The sequence below is a fragment of the Ambystoma mexicanum genome, chromosome 3q (assembly GCF_040938575.1).
Source record: "Ambystoma mexicanum isolate Mex_15411 chromosome 3q, UKY_AmexF1_1, whole genome shotgun sequence".
Classification (NCBI taxonomy): Eukaryota; Metazoa; Chordata; class Amphibia; order Caudata; family Ambystomatidae; genus Ambystoma; species Ambystoma mexicanum.
Genome location: NC_090926.1, coordinates 287,456,589 through 287,474,529, shown reverse-complemented (window position 1 = coordinate 287,474,529; position 17,941 = coordinate 287,456,589). Strand labels below are relative to the sequence as shown.

The 17,941-nt window shown below is 46.0% G+C and overlaps 1 protein-coding gene across 7 annotated transcripts in view; it reads right to left on the bottom strand.

Moving 5' to 3' along the window:
• PAN2 (poly(A) specific ribonuclease subunit PAN2) overlaps window positions 1-17,941 on the bottom strand; it is a 1,309,324-nt gene that overhangs the window by 141,297 nt on the left and 1,150,086 nt on the right. The window lies entirely within an intron of this gene.

Sequence of the window (17,941 nt, the reverse complement as noted above, 5' to 3'; positions counted from 1 at the left end):
CTTGGGATCCGTGCTGCTATTCTCTGGCCAGAGACTAAAGAGCTGCTGATGAGGACACCAACCTGTTTGTGAAAAGTGCCAGTGACAAATGAGCTGGGATACTTAACAGAAGCATATGGATATTTGACAATACTGGGGGTATATTACACAGCCGTTCCATATGTTGCCTTAGTATATGGATACATGAAGGACCTCCAAGTCATCTGCAGAGCACTCATCATATGAATACATTCAAATGATAAAACAAAAATAAAAACAAAATTTAGAGCTATAGAGATTGTTATTAGGGTATTTATTGAGCGCAGACCTAGCTTCAGGAAGCAACAGAGCGCTTCATAGGGTGAAAGAACATTCGAGGGAAGCAGAGGGAAAAAAAAGCCTGGGAAGCTAACGGGGAGGGGGAAGCGGCCAATTTGTCAACAAAGGATATACAAGCAATCAGGAGAGGAAATAGTGGAGATCAATCTTCAGATGTGAGCCCTGACTGCATGAGTGTGCACGTGAGGGAGAAGTATGAAGGTATGGGAGCCAGAGTCTTGGGATGGATTCTCTCAGATAGGCTAATATTCAAAGTCAAACGTGTACTTAGGGCACCAAGTTTAATTATCAGTTATAATCAGAAGTTAGTCTGTAATAGGAATGATAGAGTAATTGGGTAACAAAGGACAGGCTCCCCATTTGCTAAACCGGTATGAAGAATTAAAAGAACACAAGACAAACACGTTTATTTAGAAATAGGCTTGGTCAGGTGAACATCTTTAGGATCTAGGGTTTTGACAAAGCCAGAAGGAATAGCTGTACCAAAAGTGTCTGGATGGATGCCAATGTGTTACTTACCAGGAAGAGTGTCAGCTTCCCTAGTTTTCGCTGTCTATTTGATTGTCAAAAGCAACAAGCCATCACTAAAGCCATCAGAATGGGTAATCTTAAAAAGTTTATCTGGTCTAGGTCTGGTCCGACTCCCTTTGGTAATGTACAGTCTCAGAGATCTAGCACTCAACTAAGTCCTTGTCTTTCCAGTCAAGGCATATAGAACACAGCTCACTTCCAGACCAAGTGCTACCAGCAAGTATGTCCTCCTTCTTGTATGTGGCCTCACCTTTGCACAGATCATCTCAATCTCTAGCCGAGGATCACCAACAAGGCCTTTAATTAAATCTTAATTCACACCTACCACCAAATATTTCCTCACTCCTTGCCTAGGGTACCTGTGTGTTGTAAATTGTCTCACCCTGTAGCCGCAGGTCGCCATCCGGTATGGAGAATGATACCTGTACACAAGGCTCCTACCAGCAAGTATTTCTTCCCCCTTTAGGGTTTTTGTCTGGTTGCAATAATTTTACAGAAGACCAGGGTTGCCTTCCAAGATCAAAGATTACAGGACTTAATAGGCTCTTGATTTACCTTCCTGCTGCCAGACACTTGCCAGGGGTCTGAGATACAGCCCTTAGCTGTCGTGTACATCCTTTTATGGGTCTGGTCTATCCTCCTGTCTTCAAGTCGATAACCTGGTGTTAAGGTGGTTTTTCAATATCAGCCCTCTGGACAGATTCCGAGAAGCCACCCTATTCCGGTGACCAGGGAAAAACGCTAGTGTCTAGCTAAACTATCTGGGTAGTGTAGATGAACAGCAGGTTTTAGACTTGGGTGTGAGAGTGGTGAAGGGTTCAGTTAAGCACACACATGGCACTCTTAATATTATTTAGGCAGAATGTATAAACGTATCCTTATTTATTTAGGCCTTAAGCTCATCAATGAAAAACCACAGGTAAGTAACTCACTAAAACACTCATTACCATAATATAGACATTACTATAATATAGACATTCACCTTAGTGAGCGCCGCTAAGATTACTTTACATACAGTTAGATAGCCCAAGATACTCTAAGTGAAGTAAAACAAGTGAATAAGAAAATGGAGACAGGTATGTAATCAATATTTCGAGAACTAATAGGTTTAGAATAAAGAAAATCACAAACACCACTCAAAAGCTCATAAATATTGTACTAACCGTCAAAGGTCATTACTTAGCTAGGAAAGCAGGGGCTTAGTTCCATTAGAGTCACGGGTCCCAATAAAAGTTCTTTCAGGAGGCTAGGAGTCTAATTTAGGGAGTTGCACAAATGTTGGCTTAGGCAAAAAGTAGTTGTAAGTGTTCCAAAGGATAATGAAATCGAAAGGAAAGTCTTTACTAGACCATAATCCAATCCAACCACCTTAGGTGAGACCCAAGAAAAGATACCACCATTCTAGGCTAGGCTAGTTAGTGATGGGGGTAGGACTTTAATCTTATACAGCCCTATGAAGACGGGGGGGGGCAAAACATTTATGTTTATTCAATCCCTGCACTCCGATTCACTCAAGGACGACTGTAGGGGCTCTTGAAATTGCAAAGCCTTCTGGATTTGAGCCTTGGTTTAATTGGAGGAGCATCAGGGGTCTTGGGTGCAGAAGTCACTTAAGGCATCAGGCTTTTGGGATCTGGCTAGTTTGTCTGGCAGAGTCACAAGGCTCAACTCGGGGCGGTGAACTTTGCAGCGGAGTATCCCAGGGCGACATCTGGCTAGCCAACAAGGCTTCCAGGACTGTTCTGAGCTCTCCCAGCACCTTTATTTTACTGTGAGGTAGCCATTTCACCAGCATAGTGCACAAAATGGGTAACTTGATGGCTAAGCCGCTTCTTTGTTGGCAACTATCTTTGTTGGCAGTCTTCCTTTTGGACGGGGGTAGGAAATAGCCATGCATGGTCACAGAGCATGAGAAAGAGCCTTTTTGGGTCTTCAAGACCGGTCAGGACTGGTTGGTCAAGCCGGTACAGGGGTCGAAGCACTGATGAAGTTCAACAGGAGACCTGCAAAGAGACAGAGCTTTACAAGGCAAGTGAAGTAAGGGCTGCTGACAATTTCCCAACAAGTTGCGAGTCTTCAGTGGGCTGCTTTTCTTCATAGGGGTCTTGGATCCAACGAGGATCTGAGGAATGGCTGGAGGAGTCTCCCTCTTACACAGAATCCGGGCTGGAGTTGCCTCAATCCCACCAAGGGCAAGGTCTGCAATGTTCCAACTTGTCAGAGGCTGCCCAATCATTAACAGTATACAGGAAGCCCTGGAAAGTCCCAGGGCTAGCGGAACAGACCGGCCAGGAAATACCACACCCAAATGACAGAAATAGGCAAGGTAATTGCCAAAGGCCTGTATTATTAATAGTCCATATAAAACAGGGACATCAATGAGCGCACAAGTCTCCAACGGTCTCCTCACCAAACAGTAGATTATAAACAAAACATATGTCATCATTGACTTTACATCACAATCTTGGTTACCAAAACCTACGGGAAGGTAGAATTGGTAAGAGGATGTGTCAACATATGGGATAACAGAACATAACGGGTGTATTTGTAGAGCGCATGCTCACCCCCAGAGGGGCATCTTGGTGCTACTGGCAGATAACAGTTGTTTCTTGTTATCCAACTTAATGGTACTCATTTTACCGACCTCGGAAGAACGAAGGACTGAGTGGACCTGCAAGGATTCAAACCTGTGACCATTAGGTCAAACACAGGCCCCTGTAGTGGATGCATTAGTCCACTGAGCCACACACCCAGAAACGTAGGGGTTAGTGTTTTCATTGGATACAGATATTTGGTGGCCCCACCTTAGACCACTCCTAAAATGACACAAATAACAAAGACATCTTAGCAATAGGTAATGGGCTAATGCAACAGTTATAGAGCGACATTATATTGAGAGTTGCGATTGGTTTGGCATTGTTTTCACCAACCTTGGACTTTTGGCAAGTCATCAGCATATGAGCATAAATAGTGGTAGCGCTGCTTCTTCAACTGAATAAGACACCATCCCTTATTTCCTAGGCGTCGAGCCAGGACCTCTTAGTCTGAGAATCTTTGGGGAGTTAAGGCAGGTGCATATCTGTGTCCGACGCTAATGAATGGACATTGTTCTCCAATTATAAGTCACATGTGAGGAGACCACATTTTGAATTATTCTGTTCTGCTTTTATTAGGAGTTTAGCTCATATTAATACAGGTGCTATTACTTTCTCCGGCTTCTAGAGACTTGGCCGAGTTACTCCTCATGAAATATTAAGCTTTTAATTACTGGACACTTTGCATCATATGACGGTTTATTATTTTACCTAATCTAAGAAGACTATGTCTGGCCCTTGGGAATCATCTTCTGTTCTCCCTTTCCACAGTACCCTTGTAGGTGGCTGTGCAGCTATTGTCTGGCCCGCACAGATCTTTGTTTTCAGCTAATTTCACCGAGTTGATTCTCCCTGTTACTTTGAGGCTTCACATTCACTCCAACGTGGCTACCCCGCCCATTTTATTCAACGTGGTGTCTCGTTACCGTTGCACTTCTAGGTTTAGCAAGCTAAAGCAAGCTGTTTATGTGCATCAGTTACGTTGTGATTCAGCGTTTACATTGATTAGATTATGTTACTACGGTCTACTGGATGCAGATAACATGCTTCATGTATAAACGCATGACCTTATGTCTGCGTTTCTTCACAGTGAGTGCATATTTGCTTCATGTCTAGTGTATCCACGTGTCAGTTCGGCAGTGATGTCACTTGTTATCTTCAGTTACAACATGTTTGTTTCTTCTAGAGCTTGCAGATTCATCTTCGATGGTTCCAGGATAAGGTTGGTAGGGTTGTCTAAGTGACTAGTGTCTTGTAATGGGACAGAAACACCTTATGGGTAAGCAAGCGGTCGGACCAGGAGGAATCCGACACACAAAAATGGAAGAGTCCAGTAATGTGACAAAGTACTGTTTTATTCAACAAAAATAAAACTGGGACAGTGATAGATATAGCGATTTCCAATCTCTCGCAACTAGTTTCAGGCTTGTCAATAGCCTTTAAGTGTACATGATGTCACAATAAGAGTTACATTTCAGGATACCTAAGGTGGGATGGGATTGGTTAAGGGACTCTACGAATTATGGGATTCTATAGGGGGTTAGGTACATCCATTGGTCAGGCCATATCTAGTAGCTCCGCCTGAGACCACCTACAAAAAAAATAGTGAAACAGGTCATCAGGGCACAGTGAATGGTGGCTGCAACACTGTTTACAAGAACATCAAAGGTGAAGAGGGATTGGTGAGTGGCGGCTTTCTCAGTCTTGGCACCCTTGATGGTTACCAGCACATAAGCAACAATTGAAGGTGATAACGTCCCCAAGGTGCTACTTGTCCGAATAAGGTTACCATTATCTGATTCCCTAGGCCGCAAGCCAGGACATTTTGCTTTGAAGTTCACACTGTTTTGTATCATTTGTCCCAAAGAAATGGATGAGATCAAAGGTCTCTGTCTGCCCATGTCCGTCTCCAGTGAATAGGCACCTTCCAGCTGCAGGTCACGTGTGCGGAGACCGCATTTTCAAATTATTCTGCTCAGGATTGTATGAGGATTTTAGCCTTTTCACTGCGAGTGTTATTACCTCCCTTGTTTGTTTTGTTCGTTTATTTATTTGTATTGCGCACCAGACCCGAAGGTATCAGGGCGCATTTAGATACAAGTATACATTAGGCTTCGGGTACAGACATTGCAGTTGAACAAGTTAACGCACTTGCCTGTTTAGACCTTAAGGAGTCTCGCGCTCTGCAGAAAACAAGATTATGTTCTTAGTCATCAAGAAAAAAAAAATGGTGATTGAGAACTTTTGCAGTAATAAATTCGACCAAATCTTTTTTCTATAGTCTTAGCCTTGATTTTATTCCAAACAGGAAATTGCTCATTTAAAAAAAAAAAAATATTTCAAGCAAAGTAAACACTGTTGCATCACAGGATTTAACTATGCCAGAAAGGTGTACATTTCTTTGCAATAGAGATAGTTACTTCACAGTTTTGATTTTAGTTCCATCCAACTTCAATGTAATTGCTAAGAACTGTTACATTACAGAAATTTAGTTGATCTCGAAAAAATGCAACTTCAAATTCAAATACCCAACACGTGTTTCACCGTGTGGTGTATGGCGGATCTTCAGGGGTTGTTGTTGGAATAAAATAAAATAAAAATAGTTCGAAAAGGAAAAAATATCAGTTGGACTGATGGTATTTGTTTAGTTCTACAAGGGTGCTTGGGCAGTCTGTTTCACTTGACTAGTGTAAGAAGATCTGGTTGTCAAATATCAAAGTTGAAGGTGGCTGCTTTGCAATGAAATCTCTTGGTGTAATGTATGAGGTTTTCGAAGATTGCAATTCAAGTCTGCTCTCCGGTTCGATTGCCGAGCGTTCGTGGTTACAGTAAATACACATGAATTGTACATAACAAGAGCAGAGTAATATTTACATAGTAAAACATAGTAAAACCATAGATTATCCACAGTAGGATCAAAAGGAGTCGTTATGGTTATTGGCAGTGGATACAGAATTAGCCAGTTGATTTGCTATTGGACATAGAGACGCAATGTGTCTCAAATGTCCCGAGATACTAGCCACGTTATGGTGTTATGCCTAAATTGCAGAAAAGGTTGATCCTCTCTCAAAGAAAGGGGGTGGCGGGGGGAGTTCCAAAGCTGCGCCGCCATGACAGGGAAGCTACTTCCCCCGCCTTTCTAAGTTTGAACCTGGGGATGGCCAGACAGAATGAATTACCAGTCCTGGTTGGACGTGAAGAGAATTTCTTGACAATTCTCTCAGAGAGGTATCCTGGGGCAGCATCTTTGAGGCATTTGTGTCTTAGGGAGATGGTTTTGAGTATAATTTTGTCAATAGTGGAGAGCCATTTGTTCTGCCTGCTTGCGTCCGATATGTGCTCGCTCCTGGGAATGCCACATGCTGCTCTAAGCGCGTTATTTTGGAGAATTAGAATTTTCTTAGTAATGTATTTGTCCGCCCCTAAATATAGTACATAACAATAATCCAACTTGGATAATATGAGGGCTCAGGCCAGAATCGTACAGCTTGCATTGGATAGAAAAGGGGTTGCATGCCCTGATCAGTTTTCAAGTGTATGCTGTGGAGGAAGCCATGGCGTTCACTTGTTTATTCATTGTGAGAGTTGAGTCGAGGTAAAAGCCGAGAGTTTTTAACCTCTTACAACTTTGATAATGTTTCCGTCTATATTGAAAGACAGGTAATTTGTGTTACGTTTGCTCAGATTGGCTGTTGAGCCAAGTATTAGGAGCTCTGTTTTATCATCTTTCAGGCAGAGGCCATGAGCGGCCATCCATGCCTGAATGATTAAGTACATTTTGTTCACTAAAGCCGAGTCCTTTAGGTAGTCACCTGTCAGCGGAATGAGGATCTGGGTGTCATATGCATAATTAGTGTAGGTGACACCCAAATGGTCCAAATCTTCAAACAATGGATTTGTGAAGATATTCTACATTGTTGGTGAGACACAAAGGCCTTGTAGCACGCTGCATGTAATAGGGATGGGTTCGGCAGCATCTGTGGTCGAGAAGACTCATGGTCCTTTTGTTCAAGAAGGATTTAATCCACATGATGGCCTCCTGTGAAGAGTGAGCAGCAGACGTGAGGTGTTGACACTACTTCATGGTCAACCAAATCGAAGCAACTGAGAGATAGAGGAGAAGGAGCAGGGCAATTTTCCAGTTGTCCCTGAATCAGTCTATCTGATTTCAGATGCAGCAAGGCTGTTTCCGTGCCATGCTGTGGTCTGAATTCAGATTGGCGGACTCCTAGTAAATGGGTTGTCTCCAGGTACTGCTGTATTTGGATGTAGGCCACTCTGTCTAGCATCATAAGAAGAAAGGGTATGGTGGTAATCGGCCTGTAATTAGTTTGAATTGACGGGCCCAGAGATTGTTTTTTAGGAGGGGCCTCTATAGACTTGTTCGAGCTACTTTCACCTCTATGTCAGATCTGCGCTGGTGGGAATCTGACCTTCCAGCAACACTTGTTTCTTTGCTTCCTATGAGAAGGTTGTGTCTCACGCCTGGGACCCGTTTACCACCTGTACCCTTCGGTTGCTAATCCACACCTTTCCTTGGCAAAATATGTGCACTTACTGTCTGAGCTGTTCAGGCTTGGCTTTTCTGCTGGCTCAGCGAGACAGAATCTTGGTTTCTTCCTGTCTCCCATTCACCTAAGTGTAGCTTCACCCTTCTTCTTGGCTTACATGGCCACTCATTTTAGTTGCGTTCTGCATTAAGCAAGCTTTATGTGTATTCTCGTGCATCTTGCGTTTCAGTATAGAAAAGAGTATGTTTTCTAACCTAGCGGATGCAAGCATGTTCTTTGTGTCTAAGTGCAAATTGACCAATTGGCTGCATATCTTTGTGTTGGATGTGTATGTGCTTTGTGTCTAATGCACCTATGTGTGTTGGCTTAAGCCATGACGTAATTTGCCATCTTTGCGATGACAGCTCTCTCAGTTGATCGATCGTCTGCAGGTTTATCGCCTATGTGATGTTGTCGGGGCAGGGTCTATAGGGTTGCCTCAGGAAATTAACATCTTTCACACCAGCGTTATGATGGTGGTGAGGGGATAGATGCCAGGAACGATGTGCATCTTTCGTTTCTGTACAGCCAAAACAGGTGAAGGGCCGACGTAATGATGGACACATTTGTTTCTCTTCAGTCTTGTGCTTGTGGTATATAGACGGGGCGTACGCTATAAATGATGTACTCCTCATTTCTACGGTATGTGGGAGCGGCTGTTAGGGGAGTTTTCCCAAAGTCCTACTGGCAGTAAGACTTTAGTAAGCTATCCCAGTAGTTTGTAGATCCTCCAACTCTTAGTATTAATCTGTACTAGCTCAGTTCCTTGGAGGTATGGCAGGGCAGTCCAGCTTTTCTTTAGAGGAAGATGAGAGCTGTAGGCAAGTACACTGAATCTTACCTAGACAGGCACTGCCAAGAAGCACGTACTCTTATATTTATTATATTTACACTAGAATCATTTTAAATACTTCAGACTAACGGTAGACCACTTAGGAATACTAGATGACATGCATTACTTACAGTAATAGCATTTCTGATGATTGTATCTGCTTAGATTCACATGCTGTGCATATGGTCCGACATCCAGTGGTAACCGCGGAGTATTGCATCTCGTCTTTCGGGGACCGAAAGGGGACGTCGGTATAGGCGTGTCTGTAACACTATCGCTATCGTGACGTGTGTAGTACCCAAAATCCCTCACGTGCCGAGGTCCCTCCAATTGTATTTTTTCTGCCATGAGGGAGCCCAAGGCTATAATGAGTGAGTACATAAAGAGAAAGTAGTAAGACGTCTATGTTCCTTCAACCCTGAGCGGGGAGGTAGGGAGGGCGCATGTGAATTTAAGCAGATACAATCATCAGTAATGCTATTACGGTAAGTAATGCATGTCTTCTGATGCTTGTTAATCTGCTTAGAATCACGTGCTGTGCATAGACTAGCGAGCAGTACCCGGAGTTGGAGGTGGGTTTTGAGAAGGAACAGTAGAGAAAAGATGTCTTAGTACTGCTTGTCCCACCTGATAATTAGACCTAGAATGAGTGTCTAGGCAATAGTGTTTTGTAAAGGTGTGTACAGAACTCCAGGTTGCCGCTTTGCAAATGGACTCAAGAGGAACATTTGCAATGAATGCTATGGATGCCCCAGTGCCTCGAGTAGAGTGTGCTCTAGGCTTGAAGGGCAGTTCTCTCTTAGCAAGAGTGTAACATGATGTGGTGCATTTGACAATCCACCTTGAGCTGGCTGATTTAGAGACAGGATCCCCTTCTCTACCAGCTGCCACTAAAACGAAGAATTGTTTAGTCTTCCTTAGTGGTTTGGTTTTTTCCAGGTAAAACATGACTGCCCTGCGCACGTCTAGTGTGTGAAGGCTTCTTTCGGCCATGTTAGTAGGGTTCTGGAAGTAAGTGGGTAGTTCGATTGATAGGTTCACATGGAACTTCGAGATGAATTTAGGAGCAAACCTGGGATGTGTGCGCAGAACTACCTTATCTTTGTGCACTGTAACAAAGGGGTCTAGAACAGAAAGAGCCTGTAGTTCGCTAACCCTTCTGATAGAAGTAATAGCCACTAGGAAGGCTGTTTTATAAGTCAGGCCTTTCAGACTTGCTTTATGCATAGGCTCAAAGGGAGCTCCCATGAGCCTGGTCAAAACCACATTCAGATCCCATCCAGGGGCTGGGTGAGAGATGGGAGGATAAATCCTCTTAACCCCTTCCATAAAGGCTTTAATCACCGGTATTTTCACCACGATACCTTTTGTTGTGATGTGGTGTAGGTTGACAGAGCAGCCAGATGAACCTTTAGGGAATTGAAGACTAACCCAGTGTCCAACAGGTGGGTTAGATACAGCACAACGTGGGAGGGTGAGCAATCGATGGGATTGACGCCCTTGGAATTGCACCAGATGACAAAACGTTTCCATTTGCTGGCATAGCAATAACGTGTATTAGGTTTTCTCGCTTCCCCGAGTATGTCCATGTACCTCTGAGGGAGTTGCAGTTGTCCAAACTCTATGATCTCAGGAGCCAGGCTGCTAAGTTCAGAGTTTTTGGGCATGGGTGTAAGGTCTCCCCCCTGTCCTCAGACAACATGTTGTACGGGCAGGGTAGCTTGACTGGTGGGGAGAGGGACATTTCCATCAGGTGAGCGAACCAGGGTTGGCGGGCCCACATGGGGGCAACCAGTATCATGGTAACTGGTTCCTGGTGCATCTTGTGCACTATCTTGTTGAGAAGGGGAGTGAGGGGAAAAGTGTAGACAAGTTTCCCTGACCATGTTATCCAGAGACCGTTCCCCTTGGATCGGTTCTGGGGGTACCTGGAGGCGTAGTCTTGGCATTGGGTGTTCTCCTGATTAGCAAACAGGTCAATCTCTGGGAAACCCTGTTCTGCGAAGACGTTGGACACAATGTCTTCGTGCAGACGCCATTCGTATTCTTCTGGCAGAGGAAAATCTCTGCTGAGTACGTCTGCCAGAAGATTGAGTTCCCCTGGAACATGTTGGGACAACAAAAACATCTTGTGTTTGAGAGCCCATATCCAAATGTTTTGGGACAGCTTGGATAGCCCTGGAGAGTGAGTGCCCCCCTGTTTGTTCAGGTAATACATTGCTGTAGTGCTGTCGGTTAGGATCAGCACTGTCTTCCCTTGCAGATGCACCTGAAAGGCTTTCAATGCTTTGAACACCGCTAATAGCTCAGGTAAGTTTATATGATTGGATGCTACTTGAGGGGAACACACTCCATGCGCTGTCTGCTGAAGCAGGTGAGCCCCCCCCAACCCTGTGAGAGATGCGTCTGTCGTGAGAATGGCTTCCACTGTAGGGGTGGTGAATGTCTTCCCCTTTAAGAGGTTTTCTCTTGAGCACCACTGCAGAGAGAACGAGGGCTGGCGAGACAACTAACAGATCTTCCCATTGTCTGCTGGCCTGACACCACTGGCGGTTGAGCCACTCTTGCATGGGGCGCATGCGCAGCCGCCCGTGGGGAACTAAGTATATAAAGGACGCCATCATCCCTAGCAAAAGCATGGCCTTGCGTACCGTCACCTCCCAACTGGCTACATATTGAGGAATCAGAGAGAGCATGTTCTGAACCCTCTCGCTGGAGGGGAAGACAAGACCGTCTTCCGTTCAAATTAGCGCTCCCAGAAATAGTTTTACTTGGCTGGGGATTAAGCTGGATTTCTTTTCATTGATTGAAAAACCCAGACTGAAGAGGAGATCTACTGTTTTTTGGGTGTTCGAAAAACAAACGTAGAACGAGTCCCCGTGATGAGCCAGTCGTCGAGGTAAGGGTAAACTGGGACTGATAGTCTGCGCAGGTGTACAGCTGCCACTGCCAGGACTTTGGTAAACACCCTTGGCGCTGAAGCGATGCCGAAAGGGGAGTACCTTGAATTGGTAATGTTTGTCCCGGATCATGAACCTTAGATATTTCCTGTGCGCTGGCAACATTGAAAAATGAAAGTATGCATCTTTCATGTCCAATGTTGCCATGAAGTCCCCTTGTTTCAGCAATGGGATCACCTGCTGCAGTGTTACCATGCAAAACTTCTGGGGTTTTATATACTTGTTCGCTGGGCGCAGATCCAGAACAGGACACCTGGTGAGATGTTTTTTGGGTACAAGGAAGTACACTGAATAAATACCCTCATTTACCTGAAGAATAAGGACGGCTTCTATGGCGTCCTTTCCCAGCAGTGCTTCCACCTCTTGGATCAGGATCTCCAGATGGTCCGGTGAAAGGCGCCGTGAGCGTGGCGGTCTGAACTGTGGAGGATCGGCGAATTCCGCGCAATAACTGTGGGCGACCATCTTTAAGACCCACTGGTCGGAAGTTATCAACTCCCATGACTTGAGGAAAGATGTTAATCGCCCCCCGACCGGGGTGACATGGGAGGGGACCTGGTCTTGGTGGTCATTTCTGACCAGAGGCTATGGCTCCTTTGGGATTGGGGCCTCTGCCTCTACCTTTGTCGCGTTTCTGACCCTTGAGAGGTAGTAAGTGGGGCTTCCAGATGTTTGATTTGTGTTGAAGTTACCCGTGCCGTAGTTGTTTTGACCAGCACAGGATTGCCCTTGAAAGGACCGCCGAGAGTTATTACCCCTCTGAGAGGAGGGTTTCTGTATAATTTGGTGCAGAGACCTTATAGTCTCATGTTCCTTCCTGGCTGTCTCCAACGCTTCATCCACTGCTTTCCCGAAGAGGTTAGTCTCCTCAATGAGTTTATTAATGAGGGAGCCTGAGTCTTAAGTCTAAATCCTGATGTACGCAGCCATGCGTGTCTTTTCAGTAGAGTCCCTTGTGCAAGAGACCTGCCTGCAGTTTCCGCAGTGTCCAGGGTGTTCTTCACCACATTCTGGTTAACCAGTCTTCCTTCCGAAACAATGGCGAGAAGCTTTGTCCTGGCGGGTTCAGGAACCTCCTGGAGGCCTTTTCAGCTAATTCCATTGGGCATCAGCATAGCTTGCTAATAGAGTAGTATTATTAGCAACCCGAATGGTGTATGCAGCTGCTGACGTGACACGTTTGCCCAGGGCATACAACCGCTTACACTCCTTGCCCGGTGGTGATTCTCCCAGGGCAAGGGGTACCCCCCTGCCCTCATTCGAGTGGTAGTCACTACCAGTGAGTCTGGGATGGCGTGCCCTTTGATATATAGAGGGTCGGAAGGAGAAGGTCGAAATCATTTTTTGACTCTCGGGTTCACTGCCCGTGTCTGGGCAGGTGAGACCAATGAGGAAGCTACCCGTCTCTTAACAGAGTTAAGGAGGTGGATGGATTGACTCACCGCAGGTTTTTCCTTAATAATATCCTCCAAAGTCCTGCTCAGGTACCGCCTCTTGAGTGGCAATTTTGAAGTATTCAGCTGCTTTCTTCAACATGGAGTTGAAAGCCATTTGGTCATCCACAGGGGAGGCCTGGCGAGCCGGGATGGACGGAGGAGAGTCTAGGCACAAATCATCAGTATCCTGATCTTGCTGTGTCCAAGGGTCTTGACCTTCCTGCTGGGTTTCTTCCCAGTTGTCCGTAGTATCATGTTGATCTTACGCATAGTTTGAGAAAAGAAGCTTCTTCTTCATTATAGATGTCTCTATATGTGTCCATATGGACAACGTCTTCCTGTTCGAAAACATGAGACTGATCTTCCTGAATTTGGAGGTTAGGGTCTACCCGAGCCCTTTTCGGGGGGAGGATGATCAGAAGAACTGATCATCTGCTCCAGCCGATCCATACAACCCTCACATTTTTCTGTAGTCCATTTAGAGGACCCAAACGGTCCTACGCGAGGAGAAACTACGTTCTCCGCACTGCGGCGTCAAAAGGAACCTCTCAGGGTGTCGGAAAGAGGCTCTCTACTATCTTCGTAAACCCCATCAGAATCGGGAACCCAATCCGCCGATACTTTTTCCGAGGCTTGGCCCATAACCTTGGGCGGAACCGGAGTAAGGCCGACTGCCGCTGCGATTCTTCCGATGCTACTTTCGATAGTCGCCGAATCGTCGTGAGACAAAAGCTCTGATGATTTATCGGCAGTTGTAATACCGTACGCAGCACTAGGGGGCCTAGTGGTCAGTTTTCCAGGTAGAGGCCTAGCTGTAGTTTTCGGGCCTACTGAGTCCTCGGAAATCGTCGCAGCGTCAGGCTCCCGAACTTCGATGCATGTAGGTTTTGGAGTAGCGCTCTTAGTTTGTTTCGATTGCCCAGTCGCAATACGCTGCTGCGGATGCGAGGAAGGCTTTGGATCTGAACGATCCAAAGGAACCGGCATAGTTTTCGGCTGCGCCGTTGGCGCTTTTGCCTTTTTCGACAAAGCGGTCGGAATTGGCGTAGGGGTTGTGTGCTTAGTGCGATGCGCTTGTATGCCCCTGTCGCCGGGTGTCGTCCCTGTAGCAAGACCAGAGTGGAGCCTGGAAGGGTCGGGGAAGGGCGTGGCGGACCTAGAAGTGTCTGCCTCAAGGTCTATAACATCCGCATTGGACGTTTGCTCATCCGAAGTACCCCCATCACTTTCGGCTGGCGTGGGGAAGGGGTACTCCACACGTGACACCATACGAGGCCCACCGCTTTACACGGCGCTCCTTAAGAGTCTTGGGCCAAAGGAGTTTGCACGCCACACACCGCTTCTGGTCGTGTTCTAGGGGGGAGACAGGCGTTACACGTCCTGTGTTCGTCCTTCCAAGGATATCTGACCCTACACTTAGGGCAGAATCTAAAAGGAGTCCTTTCCATAGCAAAAGGGAAGGATGACCAGACCGACAGGGAAAAGAGGGGAAAGGAGGAAAGACATACTAAACAATATGGCCACCCCGACCCCACTCTCCCTACAGTAAAGGTCAGCCAGAGGGCCCGACCATATGGAAAATCCAGCCGCCGGCTCTAAGGGGCCGAAATACACAGCCGTAGACGATTCCCCTGTAGTCTTCGTGGAAGATGTTCTTGTTGGGGGAAGTGACTTAACGGGAATAAACCGACAATTCAGTAAGATAAACAATGTCTTTAGTAAGAGCTCCGCAATAGGGTGACCAGATATCTGGGCGGAAAAAAACAATCTGAGGGACCTCGGCGCGTGAGGGATTTTGGGTACTGCACACGTCACGATAGGGATAGTGTTAAAGACACGCCTATGCCGACGTCCCCTTTCGGTCCCAGAAAGACAAGATGCAATACTCTGCGGTTACCACTGGATGTCGGACCATATGCACAGCATGTGATTCTGAGAAGATTAACAAGCATCAGAAAATACATTTCAAAGGGCACTTCACTTTTGTGTTCGTTTGCTGTTACAATTGTAGCAACGTTAAAAACGGAAAAGGCAAGGTTATCGTAGCATCGGTAATTGCGCACTCATGCAGTTATCAACAGGTTATACGGTAATGCATTTACTCTGCAAACATATAGAAAAGTCACTTAAAGGGAGGAAAATAAGTGGTTAGTGCAACATGAGCTTTGTTCAAAGTTCTAGAGACTGTTTCTTCGCCTGGCAAGTCTTTTAAGTGCAAAAACGCAACTCTAGCTAAAGGCAGTTCGAAGAGGGCTTGACGTCTTGGCAAACGGTGAAGAATGAAGAGCTCCTGCAGATTTCTTCCAGTGTCTAAAGTTATTAAAGCAGCAAGTTAACAACAAAGCAGACCGGACAAAAGACTTGTAATGGGGACACAAGCAGCAGCTTGGGTCAGAGGTAAGAGGAGATTGCCCTGGACACCTCTAGGTGCACTCCAACCAATCAGGTAAGCAATACCTTTTTCCCCACAATACCTTGAGTTTGAAGAAAATGTTTGTGTTGGCTCCTCCACGATGTGGCAGCTCTGGACCCGACCTCCAGATTACTTGGTCTGGTGATGAAAGGCAGGACAATAAACCTGTGGTATGACTTTCAGCAACTTCTTGGTTCACTCGAAGGTTTTGTTGCCTCTTCAGCAGCACCAACAAAGGACACTGATCGCTCGGTCAATCTTCTTCGCTTCCTGCAGTCCCACACTCCGGTGAGGGGGGTCTCAGCGAGTTGGATCATATCTCTGGAGTGTCCTTACAGACTCCGCACAGATTTGGACGGAATCAGCCTTTCTACAACGATGCACTCAAAATGGGCAGCAGGTCTCTGCATTGGGGTTCCGCAGCTCTGGAAACTCCTAGGACCTTGGGAGATGGCTCTCTTCTAAGTTTGACTTGGGACTGGTTGTTCCCACCAGCCAAAGGAAAGGAGGAGTCTTCGGAGCTCCTCTGTCGCATAGAAAACGGGGTCAGGACAGCAGTGGTCGCTTCACAGTGTTGCAAAGGGTCTGCCGGTGTCTCTGGTCATCATCTTCTTCGGTTACTTCTGTTTCCAGTGGTTGACTTGCTTTACATTCCAGAAGTCTCACCTTTCACACAGTTCCAGCACACACTCCTCTGCAATCTCTCTCAGCATTTTACAGAAAGGGGTGTTTGGCTCTCCAATCAGGCCAGCCAGACCCCCTTTGGCAGCTGGTCCTATTCAGGCACTCTGGCAGACAAAGGACAGGGGGGTGGAAGAAGACTCCTCCCACACGTCCTGTTTGCCCAGATACTCTGGAGCCTAGGCAGAGACGCCTACTGGATCCCACCAAAGGAAAATATCACACACAGACCTCCCCATCCCAGAATCGTAGAAGGGCTAACAAACAACACCCATGTTAGTAATGGCAAAAAAGAAGGGAGGCCCCAAGTTGGTACTTGGGTGCCCCTATTGTACACTAACAGGGCTATTGACATAGCCTTCGGTATAGAAAATACACAATAGTTGGTAGAACAGGTCCACTGCCACCAGCCATAACAAGGTGATTGTCTATGTGACTAAAATGTCACAGGAGCAGAGAGAAAGGGGATACTAAGTATCCCTTTGGCACTCCACTGAAGGTGGTGTGTGGCAACCTCTCAGACTATACAGTTTGGGAGAGATACTAAGTACCTCTCTACCCTTAAGAACTGTAGTTACTTAAGGATATAGGAAATAAAGTCTTAAAGGAGGACCCAAAGTGTCCCCAGCAACAGTGCCCATAAGGAGCTGTGTGCTGCAGTTGCAAAATACAGATGCCTTTAGGCGCTATGGAGCAGACAGACTCCATAGTACAGGTAGAATACAAAGAATAGAGTTCAAAAAGACAGAGCCCATAAGAATGAATGAGTGGAAAAAGGCTTCACTCATTCAGGATTAAGTGAAAATGGTCTAGAAGTCCAGCAAAAAGTGCTAGCAGTCTCACTCAGAGAGGGAATGAAGCACAATAATGATGATAAATCTCCTTAACAGGGGCTGACGCTACGAATGATGCATTTATCTGTCTCCCGACATCAGCCTCTGGCCACTGCATCTTCTCAGCAACACTGGGTCCAGACAGACCCAGCCCCCAACATCAAGCCACACGCTGTCTCTTTGCCTGCAGAAGCTGGAGCTTTCACTGGGAAAGGGTTTGCCATGTATGGAAAATCCAGCCGCTCTATGGCAGGAAGAAGGTCAAACTACAAGATGGCCAAAGAGACATGCAAAAATCTTATGGCATGGCCATTTTAGAGTATATGGTACTCTAATTGGCATTAAGTGGTAAAATGCAATAAATGTATAATAAAGAAAACACCACAAACGTATCCCCTGCCACCAGCCCATCCTGGACACATCATTCTCAGCAACCACAAAGTTACCAAAAACAAGGTGCACCGATAAAAAAAAAAAAGGAAATTTACTTTGCACTGATAGCCATAGGCACTGATCAGTGCCCCCAAACAGAGGATAGCAAGGTAAGTGGAGCAAAAAGGCATAACTCCCCCCCCCCAAAGTCAGGAAAGGTTTAAAACAATAGGAAAATGTAGGGTGTCCCATTGATGTCTGTGGAGGTAAAGCATCAAAAAGAATCTTTCCCAACACCTTGTCTGCCACACTTCATGCACCCAACTGTGGATCTTTACAGTGCTCTCGATAGGTTTGATGCTCAATGAGGCTTCTGAATGGTGGTTTCCTATTCCCAGCCTTCCACCTTGTGGCAGGTGCT